The following is a 15,089-nucleotide window of genomic DNA, read 5'->3' on the forward strand; positions in this document are numbered from 1 at the left end:
TTAAAATAAGTGAACAATATGATAAGCAAATTTAAAGTGCATGTAAATACTGCCAAGAGCAGCTGAGACCTGAAAAAAGTTGTATGGTTGGAAGTGGGGGGGGGAAAGTGACAAGAGAGTTCAGTAACAGCAGATCTCAAAAACAGCAAGAAATGCTTTTTGTAAATATGAGGGGTGTACCCTAAAGAGAAAAATTCAGTAGGTAGGCTGGGGGCAAAAATACTGCCAAACCTGGTTTGAGGCTAAAAAAATAATCTCAAATAATGATGTTGTATCAATACTTGTAGGAAGCAGAAGAGAGAATCTCTGAGTCATAAATCATGGAAGATTACCCTGGCCTTACCCTCCTAACCAAGAACCTCCTGCAAATAACTGGCCCAGGAAAATTCAAGTCATTCAATACTGAGTAACAAAGAAAACTGTCACAGTCTCAATACAAAGATGAATGTGTGGGAAACAAAAGATAAACGTGTGGTAAAGAGAAACAAAATTTACTAACGGCCTGCAAAAGAGTGACCAAAAAGAAGATAAAAATGGTGACACATGCTTTTATTTTTTGGTAAAGCAATCACTTCTATGAAAGAAGACAAAAAAGAGATGCAAGGAACTTCTCTGTCAGTGGTTAAGACTTCATGCTTACAGTGCAGAGGGTGCTGCTTCAATCCCTAATTGGGAAACTTAAGATTCCACATGCCATGTGGTGTGGTCAAAAAATTAAAAGAAATGGAAGAAGAAAGAAAAGAACATAGGAAATATAAGACATGATAAATGGAGGATGAGAAGAAACCTGAGACAGCAGATTTCAAAAAAGGTGCAGAAGACAAAAACAAAACCATCAGAGAAATGAAGATGAAATTGAAGCAAGTACTAAGAACAGTAGACAAGTTGAAGAATATAAGGGACAAAAAAGGTACGGAGAACGAAATTGAACTCTCCTAAATATTTGAAGACTTACATACACACAAGAAATGACAAAATATTAATGGTTAAGATGCCCAAAACCTTTGTGTTTGTGATGACAAGAAAATCTTGGACAAAATAAAAATTATGCTTTTCTAGGGAATTATAAAAGAGTGCTGTATGCCAGAAAGTGTGATGGACTGAGTACTACAGTGAGATGAGTTCTTAATAGTTAGTAGAGAGCCATGTTACTTCCATATCTGAGGGTAGGTAAACCCACTCTAATTAAACTGTGGGCTAGCCTCAGAACAATTCAAGCCCCAAGAAGATTCAGAATAAACAGCCATTCTTTCCAACAGCCAAATTAGGAAGGAACTTGTACTGTTTGGGAAATGATCTAAAAAACACTGATGATCCTTTATACTTAACACTGGGGATGAAATTTTAAAAAATAAAACAGTCAATGAAGCCAGAAAATATGATCCATAATTAAGAATAAACTTAGTGGTGAAATATTGTAGTTTCTGTTAAGATCAGAAAAAAAACGGTAATATCTGCACTCATCACTTTTGTTATACTAGACATTGTAGCCAATGGATAAAGCAAGGAAAAGAAATGCATAAAGTTTGGAAAGGAAAAATTAAATTTTTATCTTTGGAAGGCAATATGATTTTATACAAGAAAATGCAAAGAAATCTACAAGAACAAAAGAAATAGCTGGAACTAATAAATGATTTTAGCTGGTTAACAAACCACAAACTCAATGTACAAAAGTCAAAATTTTTCCACATAATAGTGATGAATAATTGAGCAGTGGTATTTTAGAAACAACGCTATTTACAATAGCATGAAAACACGAAATATTTAGGAATATGTTTAACAAAGTCTTCCATGTCCTCTATATCATTAACAAGAGAATATTTCTGAGAGGAAAAAAAACTAAGAAAATGAAGATAGATATGATATTCATTGAGTGGAAGACTCAACTTTGTTAAGATGTCAGTTCATCCCAAATTGGTATGTACATTTAATGAAATAATAATCGAACACAGCCAACTGTTTGTGTAAAAAATGGCACAAATAATTTGAAGTCCTATATGGCAATTTTTCATATATTTAAACATATCCTCTCATATGACTCAGCAGTCCAATTCCTAAATATTTATCAAAGACTAATGAAAATATACATCCACAAAATTTTACAAAATGTTGTACAAAAATGTTCACAGTGACTTTGTTTGTAATAGTCAGCAATTGGAAACAACCCAAACATCTATACAAGGAAAATGAATAAAGAAATGGTGGTGTATTCAGACAATAAAAGGAAAACTTTAAGATACATGCAAAGGCATTTATGAATATCAAAAGTATTGTATTGCATCAGGGAAGTCAGGAACAAGAGAGAACATGTGCTGTGATTCCATGTATATGAAGTTCAATGAATGCAAAATAAACTGTGGTAATAAAACTCAGAACAGTTGGTGTTTCAGTGTGTATGTGTGTGTGGTGGGGGCAGAAGAGAGGGAGGTTGGATCTAAGGCCAGGAGAAAATATTTTTGTGGCAAGGAAATCTTCCACATCTTATTTGGGATGGGGTAAACGGATTTATAACTTTGTTAAAACTCGTTAGACTGGATACATTTAAGAATTAAGTATGTAGATTGCATTTAAGTATGTAGATGGTACTTGAGTAAAATAGCATGTCTGTGGCAGTCATTGAACTCTTTCACTCAGCTATCCCTTCAAAAGTGACCCTGCCATGTGGCAAGCTATTAGCCTATCACCTCCAGCTGCAGCATCTTCAGAATGTGCTGCCCCACTGGAGCTGACATGTTCTGTCTGTACCTGCAGCCAGTGGCTTGGATGGCATGGATTGCAGAGACCCCTCAATGGGCAGTCTCTCGGGAGACTCCTTCTCTGGACTGGTCATAGTGTTTTCATGGAGCTGCATTAGTTTGAGGCTCATTCCTAACCAGCTGTCCTTCCTTTCTCTTCTCTTTTCTCAATTTTCTGACCTGTACCATGGTCCAAAAGCTTTTCCAGTCTACTTCTGTTTCCTCTCGCCTTAGCTTTCAGAGACAGCATCCTTAGTGATCTCTTGCATGTCTAATGGCATCTTGGTTTTGAACACAAACTTTCAATTAAACAGTAATCTGGGATGGAAATGAGGCCCAAAACATTTATCAGTACATTTATATTGGCTTATATAAAAGTTTTATAGCCTATATAGCTTTATAAGCTTATTGGCTTATATAGAAAAGTTTTTTTTGGAAAAATATCACTCTTTGTGCTTTTATGCTGTATGCAACAGGCTCACCTAAAAAAATATGTTTAATGGTTGAATATAAAGTTGTGAACAAAGGCAAATGCAAACAGAAAGAAGAAGTCATGATCTTAATATCAAATTGAAGTCATAGTCTTAATATCAAGTTAGGCATTCAAAGCACATTAAGAAGAGGAAATTCTCATTTTGACAGCACAAGGAGACATTCTGGATGCAGGTAATTTTTAAAGGCAACTGACAAACTTAAGGATGAAGAGAGTTAGGTGAAATTTCCCTTGTAAGCAAATATTTGAACATGCTAATCATTCTATAGTTAATTTAGTAAACTTTGTAGATGAGACAAAAATTTTAATTTATATTGTATATTCTTGGATCCAGCTCTCTCTTCAAAAAGTTATCTTCTTTAATATCCAAAATATATACTCTGTCTGAGAAACTTTTATAACATCTTTTTTAAATAGCTATGCATATTTCCAAAGTAATTCAAGTCCACTCCCAGCATTTATCTCATTTGAAACTATAAATTTATTTCTGTGATTATTTGATTAATGTCTCATCATATAATGGTATCCATGAGGGCAGGAGCATTATTTTTTGGTTGATTGGTTGGTTTACTTGTATCATCATATCCTTCATATCTTACACACAGTGTGTGGCACATAGTAGGTCCTCAATGATTCTTATGAATGAGTAAATGAAGAACAAAGCACAATAATATTGGCATAATTCCTTCTGAAGGATTACAGCTAAATTTGTTCCTTCTAGATGCAAGTCTTTCTGGAAACAGAAAGAAGCTGTGCTCACTTAATTGAGTCATCTCTTCATTCAACAAATACTTATTTAGTTGGCAAACACTATGCTAAGCATGAAATATACAGTGATAGCAGGAATAGATAGAATTCCTGCCCTTGAGGAGCTCACAATCTGGTAGGTAAATGCTTAAGAAATTCTCAATTCCCTTTCTAATATTTTATGTACAACTATAATTATATATTTGTAGTAGTACTTTATCAGCATTCATAAGCTCTTTTCTTACTCAATCCTCAAAGCACAGATGTCATCTCCATTTTACAAACAAAGGGACAGTTATAAAAAGTTATGTTTCACATAAATTAGTTCATTTTATTTAAAAAATATTTATTGAATGCCTACTGTATTTTAGGAACTTTTCTAGGGTCGGGAAATGCAATAAACAAGAAGGACACTTCTAGTGGGAGGTTGCAAGCAATAAAGAAGTAAAAAAAGCAAATTTTAATAGCTTTAGTATGACAGACTAGTATGATAGAAGAAATGATCAAGCGATGGAATTAGCGAACAGAGGGACTTCAGGAGAGGACTCTCTGATGCAGTGACGCTGAAATTAAGAAGGTAGGAGCTAGATAGGACATTTGAAGAGTCATGAAAAAGAAAGCCTTCATAGAGAAGGCGGAGTGGAAGGCATTGAGCAGGATATGAATGAGCTTAGCATATTCAAGGGGAAAAAAACGCTAATGTTATTGGGGCTATGGGTTACATGGTATGAGTTAAGATTCAGGATGATATGAGTCAGATCATATAAGGCCCTACAGACCATGGATCTATTGTGCATGCATTGAGAACTCAGCTAATGGGAATTCATATAACTAACTTAGCATGGGTATTCACAGTTGAAGATTTCTTAGCAAATATAAAGTAAGGAAATTGTGGTTAAACCTGATTTCAAAGAAAACATAGACTCAATAGAGAAGCTGAAAGTGATTGTAATCAGCTGGGTAGTTTCCCTTAGGTTGATGAATCGCCTTGCAGACATTAAAAGTGGTCTCCTTCAGAACTGTGTGTGTGTGTGTGTGTGTGTGTGGGTGGGGTGGGGCTAAGGGAAGGGGTGGAAATGCCCAGGAGACCTGAGCATGTCATTCCTTAGGACAATTTTTGAGAAGACTTCTTGTCAGGAGGAATCAGATGTAATAAGAGTTTTTGAGTTCGTAGAAATTAAAAGCAAAATATCCCCACATCTTAAGGAAAAGAAAAAGGAGAGGGATTCTGATCCTTTATGCGATAAAGAATGGAAACAGCCCTGTGTGACTCAGGAATCAAGTGTGGGGCAAACTTTGTGGGGTTTTCCCTGGGTGAATGAGCTCATACTTTTTTCCTGACCTGAGGCTACCTGAACAGGGGTGTATGTCATAGGAACACAGTCTGTCTATTGCACTAGATTTCAACAGTAGCACCAGGTAGCATAAAAAAACAAGAGTAGGACCAGCTCTCTGCTTCAGTGTGGAAGATACCCTTTTCTACTGGATAAAGCCAGGGTTTTTGGAGAGTTCAGGGGAAAGGAGGATCTCAAAGAGAGATGCTGCACTTCCTACTGACGAGGCAGATATGGGCTTAAGGAATTAATTGGAAAAATATAGCAGAAGTGACTGCATTCATGTACCTCAAGCCTACATGGCAATTTGTAAATGTTACATATGTCACTAGAATTCTGGCTTGTCTGTGGAATCAAAACAATTTCTGGCATACAAAGTTATGCAATTTATTTGAGATACAGTAGCTCCTTCAGAGTCATAAAATCAGGCTAGTTCCAGAGTTTATGTTTAAAGGTAGTATTTTTTTTTTAAAGTATAGAGTATCCATTAAACTTCTTTTTAGTTAGCTTTTATCTTTATTTGGCTTTCCATTTTTACTGGATTTTGATTTCTAAGTGTTTTCTATATTCAGTCATTTTTGCCAATAGTCCAATAGCAATTATTGAGTTGTTTTAATAACTTATTTTCTGTGTATTGAGTGAACATGCATTTGAAGCTGTTATTTCTTTCTAGGCCATTTGCTTCACTTGAAAAACCTCCACAGAAATTTTCTGTTGTAGCCACTCAATATTTGATTCTTTTTTTTTGGCTGCCAGACTCTATTACCCTTTCCTGATGGCACTCTGATTTGCTCTTTTCAAATTAGCCACCTTTTGCTGTGTGAAGTATTGCCATGATGGAAACCCAAGTGCTTGATTAGTTCCTACAGAAAACAAAGAAATTCATTGGCTGTTCCTGCCAAACAGTTCCTCTAACCTTCCCCATTAGTGTCAAGAGTAAGGTAAGTATTTTAATATGACTAATCCATTGCTGTCCAGGGACAGAGTACTTCAGTGAGGTAATGAGAGATAGAAGAAACTTGTTTATATTTGAGCATTTATGGTCACATGGGATTGGGAAGACCTTCTACTGTTGTCTGGTTCCACTTTTCCAACCTTGTTCTTCAGCTTTCCCTAAGGGCATGTATGCTACTCATATAATTATTTTCTTTTGACTTAATTTAGCCGGGTTTGGTTTCTGTTGCTTGTTACTAAAGAATCCTAAATAATACACAAGCCATGCCAAGGTCTTCCTTACTTCCCATTCCTGCAAATAAATCCTCTAGGACTACAAGTCCTACTAGGAAAATAGATAGCCAAGCTGATAATGAAATGCTCATCACAGTTTTAATAGTGGGATGTATTACTCCTGCCAGAGACTGTTTGCATTTTCATCAGAAATGCTTTAGTGGAAAAAACGTTTTGGTAACAATGTGGTAAGGTCTTACCCCAAAGTTGCCCAGCGACCACGTAAACGGTGTTTCTCACATTTCTAACTCAACAGCATTCCCTGTGACTGTTTCAGCAGGAGCCAAAAGGGCGAAGAAGAGGGATGAAGAGAGATGAAGACGGCAGGAATTGTTCTAAGTTCCATGCTCCCTAGAAGTACCTTGTAACTTAAGCACATTTTCTTTTTCTCTTGTGTATGTTATATTTGTGTTTCTACTTTTTGAGTTTCAACTTAGTGCTTTCAAAATGAGTAAATGACACAATGCAGTTTTTATAGTTTGTAAGACCATGTTGTGGTAAGATTTATCAATTTTTTCAATAGTATATAAAAAAAGCCCTAAGATTCAATTTTTCTCTTTCTAACTTCTCTTTTCTTAGGGCCAATGATAACAAGCATTTATGAAACTGGGTATAATTTTATTAAACCTTAAATCTGAAATAAGCATTAAAATCCAGAAGTAATATTTTAAAATAAGGTTATTTTTTAGTGTTATAGTATTATTTTGCCTAAATAAATAAATTTTGTCTAAATAAATACAGTCTTTATAAAGATTATGGTTGTGTTCATTTTGGCTTACATTTTCTTTTATTGTTTTTTGGTTTCTGGTTAGTATATCCCATTGTTGTTGTTCAGTCGCTCAGTCATGTCTGACTCTGCGACCCCATAGACTGCAGAATGCCAGGCTCCCCTGTCCTTCACCATCTCCCAGAGCTTACTCAAACTCATGCCCATTGAGTCAGTGATGCCATCCAACCATCTCATCCTGTCACCCCCTTTTCCTTCCATAGACATTTATTTTAACCATCACTCAATTAGCAAAATAGAAAATTATTTTACATTATTCTATATGTTCTATATCTAACATATTTCTATATGTTGGAATTAAATTATTATTTGCAGCTATTTTCCTGTTTCAATGACATGTAGGCAACATTTAATATTTCTATTACATTTAAATTTTTTACCTCTTTCTCTAACATAGATGGGCTAAGTAATCTGACTATCTATGCTTTATATTTCTAGCCTTATTATTTTGCCATTTTCTTCTTTTCTTATTCCTCATTTGATTAGTCAATTCCAGTCCTTCTAAAAGCATGGCTCAAGTCTTTTCTCTTCCAGAAAGTTCTTCTAAGAATGTTCCAGCATAAACCTCCGTATCTCTAACACTCATTTAATATGAATTATGGGTTTCTTTGTGATAGTTTTTTTTTTTTTCTGTTGTCTCATTATTTAACATTCCACATATTTCCCCTTCAACTAGATTGCAGAGTCCCTGAGATCAGGGACTGAGGCAGTAGAGCTAAGTATTTTAGGATCACAGACTTTTTAGTTACTTCACTTTGAGTGAATCCCTGCACTCTATTTCCCTGACAGCAAAAGACAGCTTCTCTAAGTTGTTTCTTCTGCTGCTTAAAACCACTGTAAAGTAAATGTCTACTTCTATTTTTTAATAATATGTACTATTTACATAACATTTGAGCACAATTTATTGGATTTAATCTTGATAATATTCTATTAAATATACATTATTATCCTCATTTTATAGACAAAGATCCTTTTGTTCAAAGAAACAAGGATGTTGCATAAGATGATAATGTAAGAGGTGGAACCAAGCCTTGAACCTTAGGGCATTCATCTAGACCACAGTACTTTGCATACTGAGTATTAAATTAGGTGATTGATGAGTTGTCTCTTGCTGAAAATTTTTTCCTACTTGGGCATTTCTTACATGTAAACAGCTGTTAATATCTTTGAACTTCTCCCTATTCATTTCCCTACAAATTTCCCTCTTCCTACTTCAAGACTTTCAAGAACAGAAGAGGATTAATTTTGTATCAGCTACCCTTTCACTATGTCTAATCGGACCCTGAAATTAATTTGAAATTTCCTGTTTGACTTGAAAAGTCGTTTTGTGCTTTCTAACCTCATCTCTTGATCACCTTGCTGTGACTGCAGAGTGAATCACTCTTTCATGTTCACTGCTCCATCGCTTACTTCCTTTCTTCCCCTTGAGCCATTACATATGTCCCTCTGTGCAAAATATGTTTCTGGTTGTTTGAATCTGTTTTTAATTCCAGTCTTCAATCATCCTTCATTGCCTGGAGTACTTACAGCTTGTCTGAAACTCCATTTGTAATTTTACCCCTTTACTTTAGATTTCTTGTCTCTTTCTCTTTTTTCTCTTTAGGAATCTTGTTCTATTGATTTTCTTATAGTATTACCTCTATATCTACTGTTTGTTCAGACTTTATTATTTTTCTCTTCTCACTATAGCAGAATGAGTTGAAATTTATCTGTTAACCACACACATATTATTAATTAGAGTTCACTCTGAAACTGTATGGGTTGAAAAAAAACCCTATCTCTGCCTCTTTATTTTTTATCAATCTGAAGTTTAAAAACTAGGATTTTATTCTGTTTTAAATATGATAGAATTTCAGGAGTAGGTAAAATTTGGGTAAGGTATAAATTTCTGTGAAGACTTTGATAGATTGCATCAAAATAAATAAGCTGATTTTGGTGTAAATGTGGTGCTCAGTATCTGTTAAAGATTTGAGCCTCCCTCTCTTTCTTTGTTGGTCTCTCTCTACCTCTGTCCCTCTCTTTATCTCTGTTACGTAGGAAAATCAGGATATTGCCTGTCTCTGTATGTTTATTGCTGTTTTTTCTCATAACAGCATGAAAAAACAGTGGATGTGATGCAAGTTGCCTCAACCTCCTTCTTAGATTATTCCAGCTTCAGGGTTTAGCTATCAGGCCTAGAGCCAAAAAGGAAAACAAACAAACATACAAACAAACTCCATATTCTTACATATGAAACCAAATTGTCTTATTTCAGGCTCCCACATAGAATATATATAGTTTATGCATTATGCTTGAGAAAATGCAAGACTAGTCAGTAATACTTAATTCTACCAGAGTGAGAGTGTCATACCATGGTCTTCACTAAATTGGCTTATCTCTTGACTTTAAGGGATCCTATTCCCTGATGGCTCAGATGATAAAGAATCTGCCTGCAATGTAGGAGACCTGACTTCGATACATGGGTTAGGAAGATCCCCTAGAGAAGAGAATGGCTACCCACTCCAGTATTGCCTGGAGAGTTCCATGGACAGAGGAGCCTGGCAGGCTACAATCCATAGTGTCACAAGTAGTCAGACATGACTGAGAGACTACACTTTCATGACAACTATTGTGATCTTGTATTTCATAAAATCCAATCATGCTCATAAATTAACTCAAGAAAGTCTAACATACCTGGAGTTTGGATCCCTGTATCAAGAATTTCTTTATTCTTTCATTCTTTTACTCCCTCTTCCCAGCCAAGGGTATCTGAAGTTTCAGATCAGTCGCTTGTTATGAGACATAGTCTAGCCCTGTGTTAAACATATGAGGAGCCCTAAAATTACAGACTCCTCAGCTCAATAACAGACCTCATTTTTACTGTTGATTATCCATGACTGTTTGCTTAAAGCCTTCTAATGGGAACCTAAGCCCTTTAGGGAGAAGGAAATGGCAACCCCCTCCAGCATTCTTGCCTGGGAAATCCCATGGACAGAGGAGCCTGGTAGGCTACAGACCATGGGGTTGCAAAAGAATTGGACATGATTTAGCAACTAAACAACAACAATAAAGCCCCTGTGCTAAGCTCTTTGACATGAGTTTCTGATCTTCTATGGCTCAGAATCTCTAATCTTAGGTCTCCTTCTTCTAGTGTGTCTTCAAATCCTCCCAGAATCCTGATCTACTGATTTCTAATCAGGGTCCAAGTACTTGCCAACTCCAGTCTACCTTTGCTAATTTTGTTGACCTGGATCTTTGCCTGCTTAGATCTTCTTTAGTCACAGCCTTGATGGCTCTTATGACCACATTTTTAGTTCTGTCTTGGTGAACTCCACCTTTTTTATTTCTATCTAAACTGTGGCTAAGTACTCCAGTTAGTCATTCTACAACTTGCACATTATGTGTGAGGAGAAATGCTGTCCCTCTCAAGATGACTTAGCACCTCACACTTACATTTTTGATAGCCCATACATGGTAGAGAGAGATCTCAGTACTTGACAATAATATCCAAGAAAATTCGTTGGTGCAATATCCAATGTCAGATATGGTAATGTTCAGTTGCCAGTAACAGAAAACCCAAATAACAATGGTTTAAATAAGAGAGTAATTAATTTACTTCTCAAGTAAAATTCTAAAATGGGCAGTGCAATGCTGTAGAAGAGATTTATCCTTCAAGGTGTTTGGGAACCAGATGCCTTCTAGCTTGCTTTGCAATACACAGATTTCCATTTCCAAGGTTTGCTTATTATCCAAATTGGCTGCTATACCAACGTTTTCAAGGCAGAAAGGGAAAAAAGGACCAAGAGAGGATCAAAAGGTATGGGCCTAATATTTTTAAAGAAATTTACACATTATTAGCTAGAATTCAGTCACTTGCCCACTGAGCAACTAAGAAGACCAGGAAATATGGTTCATATTCTGGGCATCCATAAGTCCAACCAAAATGTCAAAAGCTCTTTAATAATGGAGAAGGAGAAGACTCCATAAACAGTATGAAGAGGCAAAAAAATATGACACCAAAGATGAGCCCCCAGGTCGGTATGTCCAATACGCTACTGGGGAATAGTGGAGAAACAGCTCCAGAAAGAATGAAGAAGTTGAGCCAAAGTAGAAATGATGCTCAGTTGTGCTTGTGTCTGGTGGTGAAAGTAAAGTCTGATGCTGTAAAGAACAATATTGCATAGGAACCTGAAATGTTAGATTCGTGAATCAAGGTAAATTGTACCTGGTAAAGCAGGAGATGGAGAGAGTGAACATCAACATTTTTGGAATCCATGAACTAAAATGGACCGGAATGGGAGAATTTAATCAGATGACCATTATATCTACTACTGTGGGCAAGAGTCCCTCAGAAGAAGTGGAGTAGCCCTCACAGTCAACAAAAGAGTCCAAAATGCAGTACTTGGGTGCAATCTCAAATACAACAGAATGATCTCTGTTCGTTTCCAAGACAAACAATTCAATATCACAGTAATCTAAGTCTATGCCCCAGTGATTAATGCTGTGGAAGCTGAAGTTGAACAGTTCTATGAAGATCTACAAAACGTTTTAGAACTAACACCAAAAAAAGATGTCTTTTCATCATAGGAGACTGGGATGCAAAAATAGAAAGTCAAAGGATACCTGGAGTAACAGGCAAATTTGGCCTTGGAGTACAAAATGAAGCAGGGAAAAGGGTAACAGAATTTTGCCAAGAGAACACACTGGTGATACCAAACATTCTCTTCCAAAAACACAAGAGATGACTCTACACATGGACATCACCAGATGGTCAATATTGAAATCAAATTGATTATATTCATTGCAGACGAAGATGGAGAAGCTCTATACATTCCGTTAAGACAAGACCTGGAGCTGACTGTGGCTCAGATCATGAGCTCCGAACCGCAAAACTCAGGTTTAAATTGAAGAAAGTAGAGAGAACCACTAGGCCAAGCAGGTATGACCTAAATCAAATCCCGTATGATTATATAGTGGAAGTGATGAATGGATTCAAGTGATTAGATATGGTAGGTAGAGTGCCTGAAGAACTATGGGTGGAGGTTCAAAACATTGAACAGGAGGCAATGACCAAAACCATCCCAAAGAAAAAGAAATGCAAGAAGGCAAAGTGGTTGTCTGAGGAGGCTTTACAAATAGGTGAGGAAAGAAGAGAAGCAAAAGACAAGGGAGAAAGGGAAAGATATACCTAACTGAATGCAGATTTCCAGACAATAGCAAGGAGAGATAGGAAAGCATTCATAAGTGAGCAATGTGAGTAAATAGAGGAAAACAATAGAATGGGAAAGACTAGAGATCTCTTCAAGAAAATTGGAGATTTTTCATGCAAAGGGAAAATTTCATGCAAAGATGGGCACTATAAAGGACAGATAGAGCAAGAACCTAAAAGAAGCAGAAGAGATTAAGAAGAAGTGGCAAGAATACACAGGAGAATCATAACAAAAAAGGCCTTAATGACCCATATAACCACAATGGTGTGATCACCCTCATAGAACCAGACATCCTGGAGTGTGAAGTCAAGTGGGCCTTAGAAAGCATTACTATGAACAAAGCTAGTGGAGATGATGGAATTCCAGCTGAGCTATTTCAAATCCTAAAAGATGATACTGTTAAAGTGCTACACTCAATATCCAAGCAAATTTGGAAAACTAAGCAGTGGCCACAGGAAAAGGTCAGTTTTCATTCCAATCCCAAAGAAGGGCAATGCCAAAGAATGTTCAAACTACCACACAATTGCTCTCATTTCACAAGCAGCAAAGTAATGCTCAAAATTCTTCAAGCTAGGCTTCAACAGTACATGAACCATATCAACAAGAGATGCAGATTGATATGCAGTTGATACCACTCTAATGGCAGAAAGCGAAGAGAAACTAGAAAGCCTCTTGATGAAGGGGAAAGAGGAGGGTGAAAAAGCTGCCATAAAACTCAACATTCAAAAAACTAAGATCATGGTATCTAGTCCTGTCACTTCATGGCAAATAGAAGCGGGAAAAGTGGAAGTAGTGACAGATTTTCTTTCCTTGGGCTCCAAAATCACTGTAGACAGAGACTGCAGCCATGAAATTAAAAGACACTTGCGAGGGAGGGGGCTAAGATGGCGGAGGAATAGGACGGGGAGACCACTCTCTCCTCCACAAATTTATAGAAAGAACATCTGAATGCTGAGCAAACTTCACAAAACTACTTCTGAACGCTGGCAGAGGACGTCAGGCATCCAGAAAGACAGCGCATTATCTTCGAAAGCAGGTAAGAGAAATTATAAAAGATAAAAAGAGAGACTAAAGAGTTAGGGACGGAGACCCGTCCCGGGGAGGGAGTCGTAAAAGAGGAGAAATTTCCAAGCACCAGGAACCCTCTCACCAGCGGGTTTGGGGGAAGATTTCGAATCTCGGAGGGCAACATAACTGGGAGAAAAAATAAATAAAACCCACAGATTACGTGCCTAAAGGCAACCCCCAGCAAAGAACCCCAGACGCTCGCAGCCGCCACCAGCAAGTGGGGGCTGAACGGAGAGGAGCGGGTGGCACTGCTTAGGGTAAGGACTGGGCCTGAACTCCCTGAGGGCAATCTGAGGGAGCTAATGTGAGATAGTAACCTAAACTGTGGGACAGCCAGAGAGAGAAAACTATCCCGCGAAAAGCCCAAATCTAAGGCACTGCCAGCCCGCTCACAGAACAAAGGACTGAGCGATACCAGAGGAGAGCTAGCCGGCTGCGGACCGCCCCATCCCCCGCCGGACGCAGCGGGCAGGCGGGGCCAGCCAGAGCCGGAAAGGGGCAAACTCGGCCCCAGAGAGGGCACCCCCTACCAACCTGTAAACAGGCTCCCAGTTTCTAAGCAAAGACTGCCTGAGGTCCCGGAGGGTCGTCAGCCGCCGGGAGGGTCGCAGTCAGAGACCAGCTCCCCAGAACCGACACAAAGCGCACCGGAGCCTGGCGCGCCCGTAAACCGAGGCAGGGACCAGGGAGGTGATAAGCCGCACCGCCCCAAGAGGGGAGAGTGCGCTCGCCAAAGCAGCTCCGACCGGGAACGGCACAAGCCGCGGGCGAAACCGAGTCTGCGCCTTTGTGGAGTACTCGGGAACCTGAACCTGAGCGGCTTAGAACTGGGAAGTGCACGCATCTCAGGGCCCACTCCCCGGCTGAGTAACCTGAAGCCTGAGCAGGGTAGACGGGGAAAGCACACACGCCGTGAGCGGGGGCGAACCCAGTGCGGCCGAGATACTGCGAGCTCTCCACACACACGCCAGTGATATAGGTTTGCAGTGTTCCTCCCTCCCCACAGCACGACTGAACAAGCGAACCTAAAGAGACCACCTCCGCCCCTTTGTGGCAGGGCAGAAATTAGATACTGAAGAGACCTCCAAACAGAAGCTAAATAAGCAGAGGGAAGCGCGTTGGAAGTGACAGGCCAACAGACTAAAATCCCTGTAATTAACACCGACTGCATTGAAAGGGGCCTATAGATCTTGAAAAGTATAAGCAGGAACAAGGATCTATCTGAAACTGAACAGACCCCACACTGCTCACAATAGCCCCAGAGAAAGTCTGGGATATATATTTTTACTATTATAATTTTTTTTTAATTTTTTTTATTTTTTTTAATTAAAAAAAATTTTTGTTTCTTTCTTTTTTCTTTAAGTCCTCTATTACACCTTTAATTTTCATTTTCATAACCCACTATTACCTTGCAAAAAAAAAACCCTATTTTTAAAGCAAACTGCATACATATATCTTATACCTTTTATGTTTTCTTTGTTTTACTGTTTCTTTCCTGTTTTACTTTTT

At 38.0% G+C, this 15,089-nt stretch overlaps 1 long non-coding RNA gene across 1 annotated transcript in view; it reads left to right on the forward strand.

Annotated features, from left to right (window-relative positions):
- The first annotated feature begins 13,371 nt into the window (after nt 1-13,371).
- The window catches only part of LOC145546540 (uncharacterized), a 63,598-nt gene continuing 61,880 nt past the window's right edge, over nt 13,372-15,089 (forward strand). Inside the window, exon 1 of the long non-coding RNA XR_014082995.1 lies at nt 13,372-13,548. This is a non-coding gene — a long non-coding RNA (uncharacterized LOC145546540). The remainder of the gene's footprint in view (nt 13,549-15,089) is intronic.

Source organism: Giraffa tippelskirchi, chromosome 4 (genome assembly GCF_054371585.1).
Source record: "Giraffa tippelskirchi isolate mGirTip1 chromosome 4, T2T-mGirTip1v1.2.pri, whole genome shotgun sequence".
Lineage (NCBI taxonomy): Eukaryota > Metazoa > Chordata > Mammalia > Artiodactyla > Giraffidae > Giraffa > Giraffa tippelskirchi.